The sequence below is a fragment of the Patagioenas fasciata genome, chromosome 6 (assembly GCF_037038585.1).
Source record: "Patagioenas fasciata isolate bPatFas1 chromosome 6, bPatFas1.hap1, whole genome shotgun sequence".
NCBI classification, from domain to species: Eukaryota; Metazoa; Chordata; class Aves; order Columbiformes; family Columbidae; genus Patagioenas; species Patagioenas fasciata.
The window spans coordinates 35,295,785-35,315,792 of record NC_092525.1 but is presented as its reverse complement, the minus strand read 5'-3'; the positions used below and the strand labels follow the sequence as shown (position 1 = coordinate 35,315,792).

Genomic DNA, 20,008 nt, shown 5'->3' with positions numbered 1-20,008 from the left:
TTTCCTCCTTGCAGCTTTAGTCATAAAGTAGCCTTTTACTTCAAAGAAATGCATTAATTGAATACATAAATGCCATTAATGAGTAGGATGGGATATGTAAATGACAATATACTAAGAAGACAATCATAACTGTTAAAATTGCAGATACATGAAGACATTGGTGGAAGCATTATGACAGTGCTGAACTATGTACGAATAGACTTCTTTATGACACAAATTATATTACTTTCTTGGTTGGACTATGTATCTATGACTGTGTTTATCTTAATTAATGAAAGGGTTATAAACTGGCATGGATATGACAACACAATACATTACTCCAGTGGAAAATGTTAAGCAGCCTCAATAGCAACACAATCAGATCCACGTAAAACATTGTATAGTCGGTACACTTTGGGAGGCAAACATGTTTGTTCTGCATCTATCTTAATATTTTGCATGTGATTAGCTTAGCACTGTCACACTGTGTAAGCATGCCAATAATATGCTGAAGTGATACCAGCGTAAATGAAGCTGCTTTATTCTTCTTCCTTTTTTTTTTTTTCCTGCCAAGGGCGATAAGAAGCATCCAGTAAACTGTGTTACATCTAGGCCTGTAGCCTAAACTGCAATCCTGGACACTTACGGAAATCGGTTGCAGCTGGATTTGATTCTCATTTACCTTCTCTGTGCAGCTGGATTTAGTTCATAATTACCTTCTCTATGTCTTTGCCCAAAAAGACCATTCAATGTTTTCTGAGTTTTTTTTTTCTAAGACATCACCGTATTCAGCTTCTTCTTATCATTAGAAAGTTTTGGTGATGGTTGTGATGGGCATCATTTATTTTAATAGGCTGAGTTATGTTAAAGTCTACAGTTAATTCCATGGTCTGCTTCATTTAGTATCTGCAACACATACGTTGTTCCGCTTCCAAATCACCCTTTGCTCAGGTACTGATTGGCCAGTATGGACAAATAGCTGCTTACACCTGCTGAGAAGAAGGCAAGAAAATCCTGTCTTCCCTTTCCTTAAGCCTGTCATGTGTTGTTATCCAGACTTGATGCTTCCCTCTTGATAAGGAGGGAACACAAATTTGCAATAACATAAGCTTAAAAACACTCTGCTGTGCAGATTTTTTTCTCCCTCCTCAAATCACTCATATCAATCTACTTGTTTCTCCTTTATTCTCTTCCTCCCCACAACCCTACTGTTTATAATGAAAAGAGTCTGCAAGCACATGGAACAGAGCACCTGAAGCCAATCTGAGGGAAACAGAGTTGTCAGAGGCACCTCAGAGCTCAGCTGCAGAAGCAGGGCAATGGGTGTCAGATACAACTGCTACAGATGTCGTAGCAACACCATGGTTGGCTCATGCTCTGGAGCAGATTTCTGATTGAAATGCATGGGGAAAACAAGAGCTACGCAGGCAATTCCATTCATTTCCTGTGATGTGGGAGAGCGTGCCACAGTCCCTTGTGTTGGTAGGTAAGAAGTGGAGACTTCACAGAAAACCCGTCTTCATACAAAATAGGACATTATTTTCTGTTGTCTAAAAATGTTATGAAATTCATTAAGCCATAAAATTTATTCATGTTTCATCTTTACACTTTGCAGTAATTCTCTTCCATAAAAATTTGTCCCATAACCATTGTATGAAGAAGGGTATGCAGTAAGCGGTACCGTTGTGTAGTGAGTATATCATAGTAAGTGGAATTTCAGAACAAGAAATTAAGCAGTCTTAGTGGCGTGAAAAATCCACTGCACTATGTTGATGAGGACTCTGGATAGGTGAAACATGGTTTTAAGAGATGATATCAAGATCTGAACACTGTCCATGGTGATTTTAAATATTAATGAAGCATCACTGTGTAGCTTTGCATAACCAAGGATAAATTCCAGTTTAGTTTTATGTAGCTGACTAACTAATCTTTATTTCCTTATAATCAAGGTTCTGAGTTTTTTAACATTTACATGATTGATTTATGCATACAGGTTCAATTTGCAGGTCATTCCTTTCTTTGTTTCTATTATGAAAAATTGCCAATTTAATCATTGCTTATTGCATTGGAATTTAGCTTTTGTGACTTGGATTAAATCATATTTGAAAATACTGAAAAATTACCTGTGACTGCTTTTTTTTGTGACAAGGCTTTTGCTATTCTTTCACTTTTTTTTTTTTTCAGATAAGAACAACAATTATTGGTTGTCCAGATGATTGCTCACTTTCTCAAAACTCACAGGGTCCTAATTGTTTGCTGGGCATCTGACATAAAATCTTCTTATTATAGCAGAAAAGAACAAAGGCAAATATATTTCTAATTAAAGACTTCATATCCTTATCCATCCAACATTTGAGGCATGGTAGATGAAGGTATTAGGAATGGACATCTGCCTCTGCAGAAGAGTATTTGTCAATACTGCCGCTCAGAGAGGTTTTACAGTGCTGCCTATATACCTACAAAGGAGCATGAGATAATGTAAAAAAGCATTGGCATGTACAAAGCCTTCCAGAAGAGTTTTGATTCAACGCATGCCTACCTAATAATATCAACAAAAACCGACGTCTACTTGTTAGCAAACCATGACCTAAAACTCTAATGAAGTTAGCAAGATAATAATTCTTGTTAGTGCTAATTTTATCTAAATAATGGAAAAATATCCCCTGTCGACTCTATGGCACTCCTCTGAAGCATGAAGGACACCATGCTCATAGGGAATCGGCAGCAGCGCGAAATAGATACAGAACATTTTGTCAAAAAACATGGAGATTGCCACTCAGTGAATTCTTATGTCACAGGATCTTCCAGGATATCCATGAAGCTCTGGAGATCGTCTGCGTATTGTGAACTGTTCCTTTCTCTTAAAGTAAAAACTCTAACAGAATTTTTAATCCCTAACATCTTAAAGTCTGCAAAGAGTTCACAAGGACCACTTTGACGTATTCCTTGTAAAATTTAGAAAAAGCTTCAGCTAGTTTACAGGAATAACCAGGGAATTTACTAGTATAGCAGGGAATTCTAGCAGTTTAACTGAGTGCTTCACTTGGACTAAAAAAAAAGATTTAAACATTGAAACAAATGAAATAAAGAATCAAAATTTTAGCTCATTGAAATAATGCATTCTCCAGATTATGTAAATAAGTGTCCTGAGTATTTAAGACTCGTACCATCTAAGACATACTACATTTCTGAAAAAAATAAATACATTCTCTTAGTCACACCTCGTGCGAATTCAGATCAGGAACGATTTAACCAGTGATTTTATCCAAAATAACAACAGTACACAATCTGATGATCACTGCCATTTTCAGTGCATCGCTAAGCAACACACATAAAGCAAAGGTAAAAAGGATATAGTTTCATACTGAGTGACATGAGCAGCTAACTGCTCTAGTAGACAAAGATGAAAGCAAATCCTTTTGATTTTACAAGCAAGACATTGTGAAGGAAACAGAAGAAACTCCACGAAGACTAGACAGCGCAGCAAACATTGGATTTGAGGTTTACAAGCGTTTCGGATCAGTTGTGTACCCTCCTGTGTCCTTCCCTTCAGCTTTGGGAAATAAGGTCAGAACTGTGCACACACAGATAAGAAAATATATTATACATATCATACACATAAGAAAAATCTCAAGTCGTAGTCAGTTCATAATAATTTATCTCCCACACGATAAATTATGACCTGCTACTGTACTTTCCTAGTTAGTCCATAGTACAGACTGTTAAAGGCCGACAAAAGAAAGTTCCATCTCACGAAGTGTTCAGCAAAACATCCAGTGATTTTGAATAGCGCCTAGTTCAGTGGAGTGAGAATTCATTTTTGACTTCAGCATAATCACTGCTTAATGCAACAGCATTTTTCTTCCAGCAACTTGGACAAAAGTTCCTTATTTCATAAGAGACTTCCTTTCAGAGGCTGTCTGTCAGAATAAGATATTTATACTGTTTCCTGTCATTCATTCGAAGAGGTTCATTACCAGCTGGCAGGGAGGGATCAGGCCTAGCATAGGGAAGTGAAAAAAAAAATCAAGACCTGCCAGGAGATTCAAATTACAATTGCACTCAGTGCATGAACTTTCTTTGTAGGAAAGAGGTTTCAGATACAGATTTATTTATAGAAGAATATGGACATTTCTTTACACTGACCGTTTTCATATATTGCTATACTGAATCCTGCTGAAATGAACTGTGCAAACTCACTGTTAAAAATCATATACACTAAAAGAGTAGGGCTCACCCCTTTCTTTCTCTTAAAAGTATTTTCTTCTCTAAGCTTTGAACTTAGTCCCATTACATTAAATGTAGCAATTAAAAAGGAAACCAATCCACATATTTAAATTACTGACATTTACCTGAAAATATTCACTATGGTAAACTTGGGTCATGAACATATTTTTCTAGTGTGGTACAAAGCTCTGGGAATCTTGTGATCATAGTTACACACTAACTCTAGTACACAAGAAACAAAGCCTTGTTATATTGTGAAAACATCAATACATATCAAACAATTGAATTAGACTTCGTAGGTATAATAATTAATAAGTGTAAAAAGGAGAACAAAAGATCAAAACAGCTTAATTAAATGTCAGATTTTACAAGCATATGCTCACCTATGATACACAGAGTTAAAAGCATGTAGGCAAGACTCACAGTAGGAACCATTCTTTGGTTTTATTAATTACTGGAATAGCTAAATAGCATTTACTGAAGAAAATACAGGATCATTTAATGGAAATGCAGAAGTTCATAACAACCTCTAAGGTACAAAATAAAAAATGATTTGATCTTGAACAAATCATAGCTATTGAAAACACCCTTGGAAAACTTCCAAGATTAATTCCAAAAGATTAATTTTTTAAAGAAAAAAAACCCCACCACATTTGAAGTAATTTAAGCAAAAAATGGCTCTGCTATAAAATTCTCAAAAAATACAGAAAGTAATTTCAGACTAATTTTAAGCTGGGAAAACATCTCGGATGCGAGCTGAGCAAGTTAGAGCACTGTGGCAAGTTCTCATTCACACGGTCAGCTCCTTACATGGCAGAAAACGCACAGTTGCTCTTGGCACATTTCTGGGATAATATTTTCTAAATGTTTTCACTTGGAACTATTTTTAAAAATATGAGGTACAAATATACATAACAGGGTTTTGTAGAGCTATGAATTAATTGCTTATATGTGTGGGAGACTAATGGAATGATTTTAGGCCAGCCAGGCACAGAAGGACATATCCTAGACTCTGCTGAATTTCTGTCAGTGGAGATCCACAAGCCAATCCTTGGCTTTTCAGTGAGGACACATGGAGATACACAGGCATCAAACATCTCTATTGTACTAAACCCAAGATCAGCTGGAATTCTGGTTCACAAAACAAATGGCACCTTTTCAGTCTCTTAATTAGTTGTTATATACCCAGAGCATTTATGAGATTCTTCATTTGAAGATTGAAAAATTATAATCCTGCTCATTCTCATTAAAAAAAACCAAAACAAACCTACTTTAAATTCAGGTAGAATTCAGAAATAGAACTCTAAGGGATCTAGCCCCAGATTTAGTGATATCAGAAATGTCTTTCCATTGCATTAGAGGATATGAATGAAATTTGAGACAACTAACCTCAGGACATGCAGTTAATTAAGAACTGAGCCGGAACAAAGCTCATGGCTTTCAAATCGGAAGCTAATGTGTTGCCAGCTGGAATGTATGGCCCCCTGCATGGTGAGGCTGAAAATACACATTTGCAAACTGCGTTTCTTCATGTTTTTCTCTGCTCTGGAGAAGCCCAGAACTGTAAAAGACACAGAGCAATAAATTGCAATTAGTGCACAATTAAAGAGAAGGCTTTCCCCTCCTCCCAAAAAGAGACAAAAGACCTCCTTCCCTCCATGAAGGAAAAATGGGAAAATGAGGCTGGAATGCCAGTTATTTGGGAAAGAATAGTAGTCAGTAATTCCCCCTTCCACCTGAAGTATCTTTCTTACACAAATAAACTTGCACATAAATGCTGTCTGCCTCTGCATGGGTCCACCCAATGTTTTTGAATTTATCAATCAAATTTGACGGAAGGATGGAGTTCTTAAAGATCATTAACTGCCCTCAAATTTTATGAAAAACAGCCAGGCCAAGTAGTAAAGGAGCATTTATAAAAGTTGCAGCGTGGTCACAAGCAACACCAGATGGAAGAGAGCCTTTATCAGTGAACAACACTCCATCTTGTATTTTTGTGAACATGAGAGCCGAACAACTAGAAGACACAAATCCATACAAAACTACAGTTGACTTATCCTGGGGGAAATTTGTCATTTCCTTGTGAGAATAGACTGAGTAGCACATTTTTTACATATCCAGGGGAAAATGTGGCGGTCATTGTGGCTTAGGCCTGCACTAGAACACTGAGGGCTTGTGGCTCACACTACAGAGCTGTCCTGGCAGACTGGGAATTCATAATGTCAGTGTATTAGCTGCTTCTTGAATATGATCTCCAACCTTCTCTGACATTACATATTATTATAAAAATAGTCTTAATATTCTTTCCATGAGCAGAGAATCTAATGACCATGACCTACCCGGTTACTGGTACATGAATCTCTTAAAATATAAAATATTTGTATTATTTAAGTAACTAGGGAAATGTTTTCCCAGTTGCCTTTACAAACTCAGAAAGCTAAGAATCAGCTTTAGAAAAACTGAAGACACAACTTGGTGATTGATGTTCGTTTACATATAGAGACTTGGGCAAATGCATTAGGTGTGGTTTAGAATAATTTGAAACAGATGTGTAACTCCTGATTGAACAAAAGCTCTACATCATACATTTAACTAAATAATAAAATTCAGAGAAATCTGTCAATAAAGCCCAAACATGCTGGGTCTGATGAACTTCAGCACTGTTGCACATATGCTAGCAGACTGCATGTTCATCAAATGAGATGTTAGATTCACAAAGGAACGACTTCATGACTCCCTGAAAAAGGTCCTTCCCCGTGCTAGGAAAGAATGACATCAAGGAAATCTGTAAGTGCCAAATATATTTCTCTCTGAACTGGGATGCTAATTCTGCGTTTATTCAATTTCTCCTTATTCCTCCTGAACTAGTAAACTGCTAAAGATGAAAAGGAAGTTGCATTATAATGTCATGAAAAAACAACCACTGTTTCTGCAATATAGTTTCAGCATCATTGGTGAGATACTATTGGCAAAAGATTTGCCAAGAGATTAGATTTAATTAGTTTTTATAATTGACAAATATGATTTTGAGAATGATACCAGAATGTAAAGCAGTAACAAATCACTCCACATTCATACTATACTGTATATTGTGCAGTCTGGAAGGAATATAAACTTTCATGAACAAAGAAATTGAATTTATTTTTAATTTGACATCTCTAATGTTCACTAAATTATCTGTTCCAAACCACTCTTTATAAAGAGATCTAACAAGCAAAAAATACTGATATTCACTCCATTATTTAAGTTAAACACCACTAATTCTGTTACAAGTCACTTGCGTTTCTGTGTTTACTGACTGGTTAGCTAATCCAAATTGCCAGCAAGGATTTACCAATCCTAAAACTGAATTCCTCTATCTAACTCTAAACCATTGCAGTTATCCGTTACAGAATAAATTAGGAATAATAGGATTCTTGTTCCTCTAGACTATAACTATTTAGTAATTTAGAGATAAAACCAATTAGTATTAGATCCCTTTTTATATCTCATTTTAATTGGTGTTATATTGAATAGTCTTATTCTGCATTGGGTAGCTCCACTAGCAGGATTCTAATATTAGCATGTCTTTTGTACCTTTTAAGTATCTGAAATTATTCCAGTAAGGGTAATAATAAGACTTCTTAGACATCTTTTCCATTTACTAGTCAGCTAACACTGTAAGACTAATATTTAATGTTATTAATAATTCTCAAGTCAGGTGTTAAGGATTAAATAAGAGTTACAAAAGATGGCTAAGTTTAAAACACTGTTTAATTTTGGTAGACGTATGCAAATCAAAAATTGGAGCAATGCCTGGGAGCAAACTGTTTAAACATGCTTGAATTTCTCTTTAGGTCTGTTTAACCCTCAGGTTTTTTTCCTGATAAACATTTGCCCTAATACCTGCTGTGCAACGAACAATAAGAAAACCACCAAAGCTCCCCAAACCGTATCAGTGACTCTTCCTGAGTTATTATCTTGCAGCCACCGTAAGCAGCATGAAAGGTAGGATTCCTACCACTCCCAACAGGGATCCAGGCAAAGTATTCAGCATGACGTCTCACAGGGAGAATTCAAGATCTAGAAGCTACAGCAGTACCTAGCTACATTCAGTCTCCAATCTCCAACGCTAGAAGAAAAAACATTCCTAGTACAGTTAATGCATGCAAGTGTATTTTGTGTTCTCAGGTAAAACTGTAGCTATATGGTCTCTGGTTGCCTTACTGATGAGTGCACTGACCTCCCTGCTAATGACAGCTGTCCAGGGGAAAACAAAAATCCTAATTGTCCTGGTTTTGTTAAAAAACAGGTTTCTCTTTTAGTGAATTTGCCTGTCAGCTAAAGCTTCATATTAGCTGCATTTTCCTGGAGAACCAGATACATGTTTTGGTAAACATAGCAATGGAATGCGAAGTTATTGATAAAAGCAGATTCACATCTCGCGAGAGGGGCAACGAGAAACAGGTGACCAAGAAACGGACCAACTGTGTATAACATCCCATTCACCTGAATACTTCATATAAAAGTGGGAGACCACGAGGATCTTGGCCCTTTTTACCTTTTGCTTATGGCCGACATTAGGAGAGGACCTTGCTGGTCGTCCCTGCGAACTGAGGCCTAGCGACAGACTGAATCCAGCTCCGGTTGGCTGCAGAGTCCAGTCCAGGACTTCAGGTGCCGGCTCTGCAGTTGCTGAGACTTTCAAGCTTGGTTTTATATATTTTGTATTGTTTTCTCTATTCTTATTAGTAAAACATTTTTAATTTTTCCAACTCTCTTCTCTCTGTCCTTCTTTCCTTCCCGATCGCCTGTCCTGAGTGGGAAGGGGAGAGGGGGAAAGGGAAAAGGGGGAAAAGCAAGGGAGAGGAGGTGAACAATCTGCCAGGGTTTTATTGTCACCTCACAATCAAACCCCTCGACACTAATGCAATCTGATAACAGGTGGCCTAGGTAGGAAAACCTATTCTAAGCATGAAAATGCAGGTAGAGTACGTGCTATAACATTATAACTTTATGTAGCACAAAAAAAAATACGTTAGCCTTTTTAATACATTAAAAGTTTGCCTTCCTTGACAAAAACTTTAATCTTAGGGATGTCAAGACAGTTCTTGTTAGCTTTTACAGACATAAAAGGAATTAGTGTGAACTAGGAGGCTATCTTAGGAATGCTTTGTGACTAAGTTTACTTTTTTTACATTTTTTTTAGGTATTTTTAGCCTGAAAGAATTTTAGATATAACATTACTTAAAATATAGCTATACTGTATTTGAACAGAAATCAGATTTTTTTTGGTGTGTGTACATGTATATAAAGGTAGACAACACAGCTGAAAGGATGATCCATTAATCTCTCCATTGCCCTCAGTGCTTGCAAATACTGATTTCTAGGGAAAAATCCTGCCATGTTCTACAATTACATAAATATAGCATTCTTGGAGAATAAAGGACAGCTGCTCTTCATCCACTGTCAGAGGCACAACAGAGAGTAATTGTAAATACTAGTTTAGAGCAATAGCATATGCACCTGTGGTTGTTACATATATTTTCTCTTGGCTCAGAATATAAAGCTTCTATCAGTTGTCGGATGGCAGAACCTGCAACAACATTTGCAATTAACAAATGTGCTATAGCACATTTGCTGAAGGCAAAGAAAGAGATGTAAACAGTCATATATACTTCAAAAATAAGGACTAAGTAAAAACAAACCAGAGTTCTCATCTGGAACTAGATTATACCTGTGACATTTTATCCAAGAATTGTTTCTGTCTGCCCTGTTATTCTTCGCTGGAGATCTGAAGGTCTAAAACTTCAAAAGTCTTGCGGGGACAAAGCTCAGGGGGTAAGAGAGAAAAATAGCCTGGATAAAAAGTCACAAGTTGGAGAAAAGGGCATAAAGTTAGAATCCAAACACAAGAACCATGTACGATCAATTCCTAGGCATATTTCCATTGAAATTATCACTGCCAAAAATTTTTGAAAATAAATGCATACAGGTATGTATAGAAACAGTAAGCCAAATAAATCACTGTGAGAGTAAACACCAATGCCACGAGACAGTGAATTGTCCCTGAAAAATGTATTGGACATGGTACATGCCAAACACTTTGTAGGCCTTTTGATTGCAATTTTTTTGAGGTTAAAATTTATTTCAATGTTTGTATTGTAGGAATCCAAGGGTCATTTTAGCCTCTTTAAAAAAAAAAAAGCTTTAAATAACATTAGGTAATATAGAGTACTCTGGTACATTTTGTAACATTAATATTTCAAATTAGTTAACACAGCATATACACCTACAAAAAAATATAAATATATGCATAAAATTCTGTGATTGTCATCATTAAAGTGTATGTGCTACAAATAATTATGTTCAGAAAAGGTAAATAGTGTCTACATGCATTTTTTTCCTCAAAATGAAACCCAGGAATTGCATGCGATTGCCTTTTCAGGCAGAATAGTTTCCAAACTGATCTATACACACTTAAAGAATATCCTTTGTTGTGTACAAGGATGGGGGGATTGGACTAGGTGATCTTTTGAGGTCCCTTCCAATCCCAAACATACTGTGATGGTTTTTATAGTTTTGCATGAATACCTCAGTATGTATAAGCAGCACTGTGAACACTCGTTAGAAAAGTTAATTAAACTATTAAACCTGTAGCCTATTAAACTTGAGCTGAAAATTGTCAAACGCTCGGGATGCCATTCCACAAATATAAGAACTCTTATACCACCCTTAAGAAAATAAAACTGAAAAGAGTTACTGAGCGCAGTTTCATAGCCACATGAAATAATATTTTTCTAAGTCTAACACATAATCAGAAACTAGCCCATAAAAATCACACATACTTGTTAAGAGAAATACATACTTGTGACCCTAAAAGCGGACAATTCATTTCATTTCATTAGTTACACTGTGTAAGGCCTTCACCAAGCCAAGATTTATGCACATGTTTATGCACACAACCTCATGGATAAATCTCACACATGTAGTTCAAGACAGATTTGCTGTTACAGGATCAGGTCCTAAATAAGAGCTTGCTCAGATGATTGGGAAGCTGTTCTTGAGACTGGTACTCAGCCATTCAATGTTGGCTAAGAGTTAATTGAGTAATCCAACTGAGTGCATTTGAATTTGATTACTTGTGGAGTTAATGCTGTACAACAAGAGAAAAATGGCAGCATTGCACCATTAGAGATGACAATTTTTGGTTGATCAACCTGAAGGTATAATCACGCTGCAACATTAATGAGAAGCCTGGAAAAAACCTCAGGGGAAAGAATGAATGAAATGTTTCTTTAATTAAAAAATATGTTAAAAACTTTAGCCATTATTATAATCGATCTATTTTCAGGCATTGTTTGGGAGAATTAACCAAGCCAATACTGGAGGTATCATGATGTCTTAAAAACAGAAGATTACTTAAGTACGTAAGGTTGGCATACAGAATAAAATTAATCTCATTTATTGAACTCTGTTCCTGCTTAGTTTCAGTCTGGCAGGGGCCAAGTCGATAACCTAGATCACTTTACAAAGAAACTAATTCTATAAAATGCTAACAACAATCCCTAAGTCACCGTTTGCTTTTAAAAACGCATCTATCCTGCCGTGCCATGCCAGCTGATGAGTAATGAGGAGCATCAAATCAGAGTCATTAAGGGCAATATAAAGGAGATGTTGCATCTTAATGACGGGCAATATTAACGACGCCCTGCGAACGCACACAGCGGCTCAACGGCCGCTGCGGAAAACAATTATTAGTGACAAGTTGCTCTGGTTTTGTGAGCCACAGTTCAGTTAAATTGTATTTGCCCTTTTGGAGTCCATCTAAACATTCAAATACGTTGTTTTATCTCACAGAACTGTGCGAGGAATTTTATACTTGACAATGTATCTGTTAGATAAGTGGGCACAGGCCTCCCTGCCACAAAATGGCGGCTGAAATAGAATGGCTGCCCCGTGGTTGCTGTGGGGAGGGACTTCTGGGTGCCCACACCATGTAACTGGAAAAGGGGCGTCTGGGTGGGCACCTCTCACCTTGAAGATCGGGGTCTTTATACTACTAGTTACGATTTGCCTCATACTCGTTTTACATTTTCCCATTTAAAACAGGTGCAATCAAGGAGAGAGTGCATCACATGTCACATCAGTGATCAGCCACACACCACATGCGGTGCAGAGCAAACATAACCCACAGGCTGTTTTCAAAATACCTGCTGAAAACAAATACAGAGAAAGAAATCAAACCCCGTTTGCTGAAATTCCTTGCAGAAATCAGGACTGCTGTCTTCCAGCATACACGGGATGACAGTGAAGGATGTTTGACTAGATCTTCAGTGTGTTGATGATGACTCACAAAGAATTACACTATACTCCTCTGTTTGGGAGACTGATAGGATTCAGGCCAGATGGGGACAAATCAGTCTGGTTCACCTCCTTTTAATACAAGGTGTGTTTAATTTAATAGAATTATGTCAATTTAGGATTTGCCTTGAATGGATAAAAAGCTGCTTGCAAGATGTCTCCAGCCTAATCCAATGTAATTTCCGTATTCTTAATGTTTGGAAATGGTGCTTTCAAGCCTGAATTAACCTATTTTTAATTCATTAAAGTATTTCATATGAAAGACATGAATGTTTCTAAGGAGCAGTAAGAAGATAGACACTTCAATCAATTCAGGAGGCCAGTTTCCGTTGAAGGCATCTGGGACTAACAAGGTTTCTCTAGGTAGAAGAATGAGGAAGGCAACCTTGAGCCTTGGATTGGAAGTCCTGAGATAAGGAGCCAATACAACAATCTATTTTGTGAATGAGATTAAAAAAGAAAAGAAACCTAAAAACTTAAGCTGTTCCCAAAAGAAAAAGCATTTTAAGTTAATAGCCAAAGTGAAAAAGAAAATCCCGTATGGAATGAATAATTTTCCTAACACATCTTTTTTAATTTGAAATAAGATTTGTGATAATAATGTTAATGCTGGGGATTTTAAGTGACAGAATATTATTCTAACTCTTCCCTTCCTTTAAAGACTCCAAAAAAAAAAAAAAAAAGGCTCCTTTGTTAGGCCTAGTTTAGGCCACCTTAAAGCTCCTTTCAATCAAAGTACAGATTCTCATTAAGGGAAAAATGATTATTAACATCCTCATTTTGCTTCCTCTTGTGAATTATTTGCATTCAAAAATGTGCATGGCATTAGTTTCAGGGTAAATGCAAATATGACAGCAGGATTTCTCACCAAGCTCCTTTTTATTATTAGCTCTTTTTATGCCCTCCATTTATTATTCCCTCATCATTTTTCAGAATGTATTAAAATGTTACATCTCCGAAAAGAATAATATTTTCCTTCATTTGGTAATTGTCTCAGTCCAGTCTACAAAAGTCTCCGTCACAGTGCCTACTGTCTGCAATTTGGAATAGTTTATAATAATTGGTCATCATAGCTTAGGGGAGCCTTGGGCATTAGCTACCACAGCTACAGAATCCTTTCTCTCCCACTGAGTCCGTGATTATTTTAGGTGAAGTTCACGTGACAGGGGGAGAGGGCAGGGGCACAGGCAAGGCTTATCCTGTGGCTGCCCACGGTAGACTCTCAGTCTGTGGTCTGAAGATAAATTGAGATGTTTTTCAGTTTTTTAAGCTTCATCTGTCCTATGTCTGCCGGAAACGACAAGGCCAGCTCTGAAACATATTTCAAGATTATTTTAAATAAAACCCCAAAACAAAACAAATAAACTATTACTCTGACTCATCTTCCTGACATTTTAAGAGGAATGATCTTGGGTGCTGAAGATTAGTCAAAACGTAGTGTGTTCAGTTAGAACAAAATCAAGTTACCAGTGGCATACTCTCTGCCAGGGTTGTATTTGATAAACTGATTACAATTACTTCTTTTTTTTCCTGGTCATATTAAAAAAAAAAAAAAAAAATGGAAATAGATCTAACTAATAAAAGCAGCCTAATAAAATCATTTGATCATCCTGATTCACCGCACTTCATCGTGCCAGGCTTCCCTGTTGACTCTCAAATTGTTATTGTCAAATTCTCAAGCATTTATTACACTCAGGATGACTTATGTGGCCCTTTTTTCTGTCGCTGTGGTGATGTCCATCATCACACCATCACCACCATCTAATTGCAGAAAAGCAGAGGAAAGACCACTCTGATACCACTCAGTGAATATGAGATAATTTTGTTTCAGAGTAACATATTCTGCAATAAAATCATCTACTGTGATCTGTATTGACATGACCACAGATAACATCAAATTCAGAGACGTATCTAAATACATTTAGGAAGAGTTCTTAGTTGATATAATTTTTAACTTGCTTCCAGGGGAGTCCTAAGATTTATCATGGGATCATTTACCAGCATATAATTGAAACATTGCTGCCGAATTTGACCCACTGATGTTGAAAATTACTGAGAGGAGTAGAACCAATAAAACAGGATGTATGCTAAAAGTAGATAATATCCTATTTATATCTTTCCTATGCCTTATTCCATCTCACTTGCACAAATGTATGTGCCCATTTTGTACTCATGAGTGTCAGTATGAGTAATCTATGTAATTCTGAGTTCAAGTAGCGTAACTTACTGCTTCGGATTTTGTTCCTTTTCTTAAAGTGGTTTCTGAGTTATGGTGGATTAGTTTTCTGCAATGTTTTGTGGGAGACACTTAGGTTAGCTTAGGGTTCATTGTGATATGGGACCACAAAGAGCTGGAAGTGCTGAAAAGGGCAGAAACACATCGTCCGCATCATTTGGTGGTGACCCATCCAGCTAAGTTAAAAGCAGCATAAATGAACTCCAAAAATTGTTCTATCCATATGAAATCAAGACAGACATGAATTGGGGGGTGGAGGGGAGAGATGGAGAATGAGTGTGGTGGTGAATTTGAGACACTGCAGGCTAAGATACTGGCTCCCCCATCTTCTGTTACCAAGGCTCTTAAGTATTAGCATTGTGCCTTTCTAGTGTTTGTAATGGCCGGTAGTGAATTCACATTGAAGCAAACTTTTAAAGCTAAGAAATTCTAACAAGTGTGCTAATACTCTTTTTTATTTTTAGAATTCAACTTCTTTCCTATAGCATATGTTAATCTTTCCTTCTTTTTTTTTTCCTATGCTGATATAAGGATCTGCAGCAATTACCATTATTATATGTTTTTAAAGACTTATTTGTCTCAGCTACATGTCTCTCATTCTTTAACTGTAGATAATTAAATCAGTAACTTATATTAACAGAAAAGAAATTGGTTTTAGAGAGCTTAGTCCCTGTTCTTTTCAGGAGGTCCTTCAGAGCACTGAGCCTTTCATTTGGGCAAGTAATATAGCTTATTAAAATAAATTCAGTTTAATGCCATCTAATTCAGCAATGATCAGCTAATTACAGACTTCTGTTTAGTTTCCAGTCCAAGACAAAGACATAAAATCATCACTTGATGATCAGAGGAGCACGTTTCTATGATTTAAACCACACTGTAGTACTCAGATACACCTTAACTATCTCATTATTTCAAGAATAGTAAGGAAAGGAGCACAGGTTGCAGTACAAGGCTATAGTAACTGTTTATTAACTTTTGCCAGTCATCTCTGCTTCTACCTTCTTCACCACATGGAGATTTTCCAAGGAATGAACAAGAAAACAATACCTACAGTACAGATAGGTCACAAACACATTATCTGAACTCCTGTCAAAACTAGCAGGACGATGTCATTTTCAAGTAATCAGTGAAGTGATTGCATGTGCAATAGAAATGTTTTTTTGAGAGGAATTCTGTACGTTTGGTATTCTCTCTTAAAAGTAAAATCACCGAAATTAAACAATCCTTCCAAAATATTTCCAGAGTTTTCTTACTTGAAAAGGGGTGGGTTTCCATCTGGGAATTTCACCTTTCTGTTACATGCAACCATTTTTCCTACTGGAGAAAGCGAAGAGTTGTTTCAGAGTTGTATTTCAGAAAGATTTACATGTCAGAATGGTTACTCTAAGGAATTATAGTCCTGTGTTGCTGTTCCACAAAGCAGAAAGTCTCACAACCTTTTGGTTAAGGAATCAAGAAAACTGTGCCAATCTCTGTTTTACAAATGTCTCTTCCTATCCCTCTCAGCATTTACCTTTGGCTGTTCCAAAGCCTGTCAGAACGGGGCAATACTCTCCAGACTTACAGTACTTCTAGATCACAAGCTGAGCCACAACTGCCATACCGAAGGTCAACCAGGTTCACTGGGGGAAAGGTCTACCACAAGGACAAAAACTAGTTGGCAGAACACCTACTTACATCACATACAGGCTAAGAATATACTGTTATTCTTTCGACCTATGAGACCAGATCCTGACCTACACATCTATTGGCTTTTGGCTGCATAAATATGTTTCCCCTGGCCCAAATTTATAGAAGTATGAAATCTTGCACGTCTCCAGGCAGAAATAGCAGCCTGAACACTGACTGACTCAGCTTTGCTGAGGTCATAGTCTTTACAAAGCCAGTAGAAAGGACTGGCCATTAATTTTCTCTGGTATGATTTTACTTTTCTCATTATTTGCAAGAGTTTTGTTCCAAACTAGTAGACTATGGCTGTAGGCTGGAGAGAATGCACTTCAGTGAGACAGAGCTCATAAAAAAGTGCGGCAAACTGCGATGTCAAGGTTGTCTTGGTTGTGACTGATGTACCAGGCAATAAGGACGCTGACAGTGCTGCTCTAGTTGCAACAGGGCCTCTTATAAACTCCACAATGAGACACAGCCACAAGAACCCAATACACTTAGAAGCCATAACAGCCCAACCAGACATTTCAGAAAAAAAATACCAAACTAACAATTATTTTAATCTCTGAAGATATTTTTGTTTTCTTGTTTCACTATTTTTCCTTTTGCAATTAGATCAGCTAGATAGCCAATTAAAAAAAAAAAAATTAAGTTGTGCCAATGCCTTTCTAGTATCTGGAGGATGGTCCTGATTCATACAGGAATAAGCTGCTTCAAAATATTTTCTAGGGGAAAAGTATCTCCTTCATCCACCACGCATTTATGTATATTCAATTTCACTTGGTTTCCTCTCTTATCATGTGTGTCATTCCATCTGCCATATAGGTTGACATGTCTATCAGAACATGGCAAAATATATATATGAACAATAGCAGTGGTTCTTTTATTAGTAGTCTTTACTGAAGATACACTCTCACACATCTGCAGGCTGAGAAGAGAGTGATAACTCTTATAAGATATGCATTTTTCAATTCAATAAGATATGATTGGCATAGCATAGTATAAAAGAGATACTGAAACAGGTATCTCCTGGTAGGTAACCATCTATGTCTCAGTTGAGCACAGCTCATCCAGGACAAAGAGGTGGAGGTAAGGATGTTGATCCATTTGAGCCCTTACTTTTATGAAAAGGTTTATGGCTAAGAAACTGTTTATTATTGTTTGGAAGGGTGAGGGAGCATTGCATGTCAGAATGGAAAAAGGGAGAAGAAATCAGTGAAATACAGACCTGAGAGGACATCCCTGGAAAAGGAGCAAGGAGTCTGTCAGGTATTTCCTTTTCCATGAATACTCAAGAGATCCAAAAATACTAAACATAAAAACAAACAAACTGAAAATAGTATTTCAATATTCAACCACAAAATATTACTTCAATACTAAACAGATAAAACCTGACATTTTAAAAGTACACTCCCAGGAGAATTTCTGAGGGTCTTCGGTTAGCCTTTTCATTGTCTCTGCCAAAACAGAAATAGTGATTTGACACTATCAGGGCCAATTAATTCTTCTTGTATTTAATGATGTTATTAAGAGTCTAGGAAGCATTTGCTTTAAGAGAATAAACAATTATAGTAATAATCTCAATATGCTACTTCTTCAGGAAGAACTCATGAAATTTTGCCAATAAAATCCAAAGAATCATACAAAATTGTTGTTTAGATTGTGTAATGGGAGATAAACTATGTTCTGGTGTGGAACACAGCGATGTACCAAGAGTGAGTATGAAAGTGTGGCAGGAGGGAAAGCTAATCTTAAGTCACCTTTGAGCTGTCTACATTCTGAGTGGGTAAAAAGAATATTTTCCAATTTATCAGAACTATCTGAGTGCAACTGCGTTAAAACTGTGACCACTGTATGCACCACATTCCCCCTTAAGTTCCCACATCCCTATACATTTTTCTTGTACCTTCTAACTTTTCTCTGGTGCCAGTATGATGCCACATCACTACGCAAGTCCCAGCATCGTGCTCTGTTTTATCATATGCCTGGAAGTAGCAGAGTGCTGAAAATACCCAGTTAGCAACAGAGCTCACCTGTGGGGCTCAAAGAAACTGCAGCCGCTCCATGTTTTGCAGCATGATTTTACTTGGAGAACAAGGATTTTCTTCTCAATTTTTCAGGCTGTGAGGCATTCTGGGAAATAAGAATCCATATACATCAGTGCAGGGTCTTTCAAAGAGAAGAGCTATAAGGCAAGTTACATAGCGTGTAGAACTCTGCTCAGCTGAACAAAATTTACCAGGTTATTATTGCCTGTAAGCCAAAATATGAGGAAAAATAATAAGATACAGTCCATTTCGGTTTACGTATATGAGATTAAGAATTTTCACAGATTCTGCATCTTGCTGGGCAAATCAAACCCCGAAGCTTTGTCTTGACAGATGAAATTTTTACTTAGTCATACTAATTTTAGTAGCCAGCTTAGTGACTCAGCTTTCTAGGGGGCTATCTTCTGCTTTCTTTCCTTTAAAAAATGGAAGCAATTATTTGTGCTTATGAGAGCAACGGGAACAGCAATGCACTAAAGACAAAAATATATGAAATCATCCAGAGGAAAATTACAGAGAAGCTGCAGCTGCAGTAAGTGTTCCCACTAACTACCCATTCACTGACCTCCTCCTTGAATTACTTACTTGAGTGAATGACACAGCAGAGAGGCAATCTGGAAGATCTATTTGGCTATCACCCCACTGAAAATGTCAGCTGAGCTTGTTTGTTGAGGAATTCTGTTCATGTTGATCATTTGCTAAAAACCTTAATAGAGTAAAGGCTTAGCAAGCACACAGCTGACTTCAGTGGCAGCATCTACATAAATAAAGGCACACATTTGCTTGAGTCTTCGCAGCATGATCCCTTAACTGGAGATTTAGATGTTTCCATTGAGCTGGGAAAAAAAAGAGTTGAAAATGTACAAAATCCCTAATATCTTAACTAGGAAAGATGGTGTCAAGAACAGTTTTTTCTTGGTCTTTAAATAAAACTGTTTAAGACAGAATTTATTCATGTAAATGAGTTGGCTATTGTACAAATTGTATTTGACATTAAAAAAAAAATCCCAATATATAGTACAATGGGACGGTAGGAAACACAGATACAGCATATATTAGTTTTCAAAAGCAAGATTTGACTTATAGACATGAAAGCACAGTATATTAAGAGGAGAATGCTGTCACGGTTTTGAATGAGCGTTACTGGTCTTCTCAATGTTACTCTGCTGCTGTTGCTAAGGCACCTTTCTTTATTAGTTATACTATTTGTATGTGGATGAATTCATCCAGCAAACATCTTTTGCATTTAGTAAAAACAAAATGTAAGAACCATTAGAATGTAAGTGGAAATGTATTTTTAGAAAAGACAGCAAATTCAGTAGAACAGTCATCCTAGCAGTTATTAAAATTTTCCAAAATGGTATTTCGTCTTGTGTCCCTAATTACTGAACCACACTTCTTGTATCCTGACAGATAAACCTGTTTAAAATTCTTGAAGAGGCCGAAGAGAAATGACGTATCCAGCCCAAAGCACCTTCCGCCACGTCTCTGACAACATTCAGCTCAAGGC

General features: G+C 36.9%; 1 long non-coding RNA gene across 1 annotated transcript; it reads right to left on the bottom strand.

The window, feature by feature from the left end:
* Window positions 1-2,469: 2,469 nt before the first annotated feature.
* On the bottom strand, window positions 2,470-19,322 carry LOC139828234 (uncharacterized). The gene is made up of 5 exons (XR_011739611.1): window positions 19,084-19,322; window positions 18,484-18,583; window positions 17,679-17,759; window positions 5,596-5,767; window positions 2,470-3,979 (listed from the first exon to the last, which is right to left on the bottom strand). It is a non-coding gene; the product is annotated as an uncharacterized lncRNA (long non-coding RNA).
* Window positions 19,323-20,008: the final 686 nt, after the last annotated feature.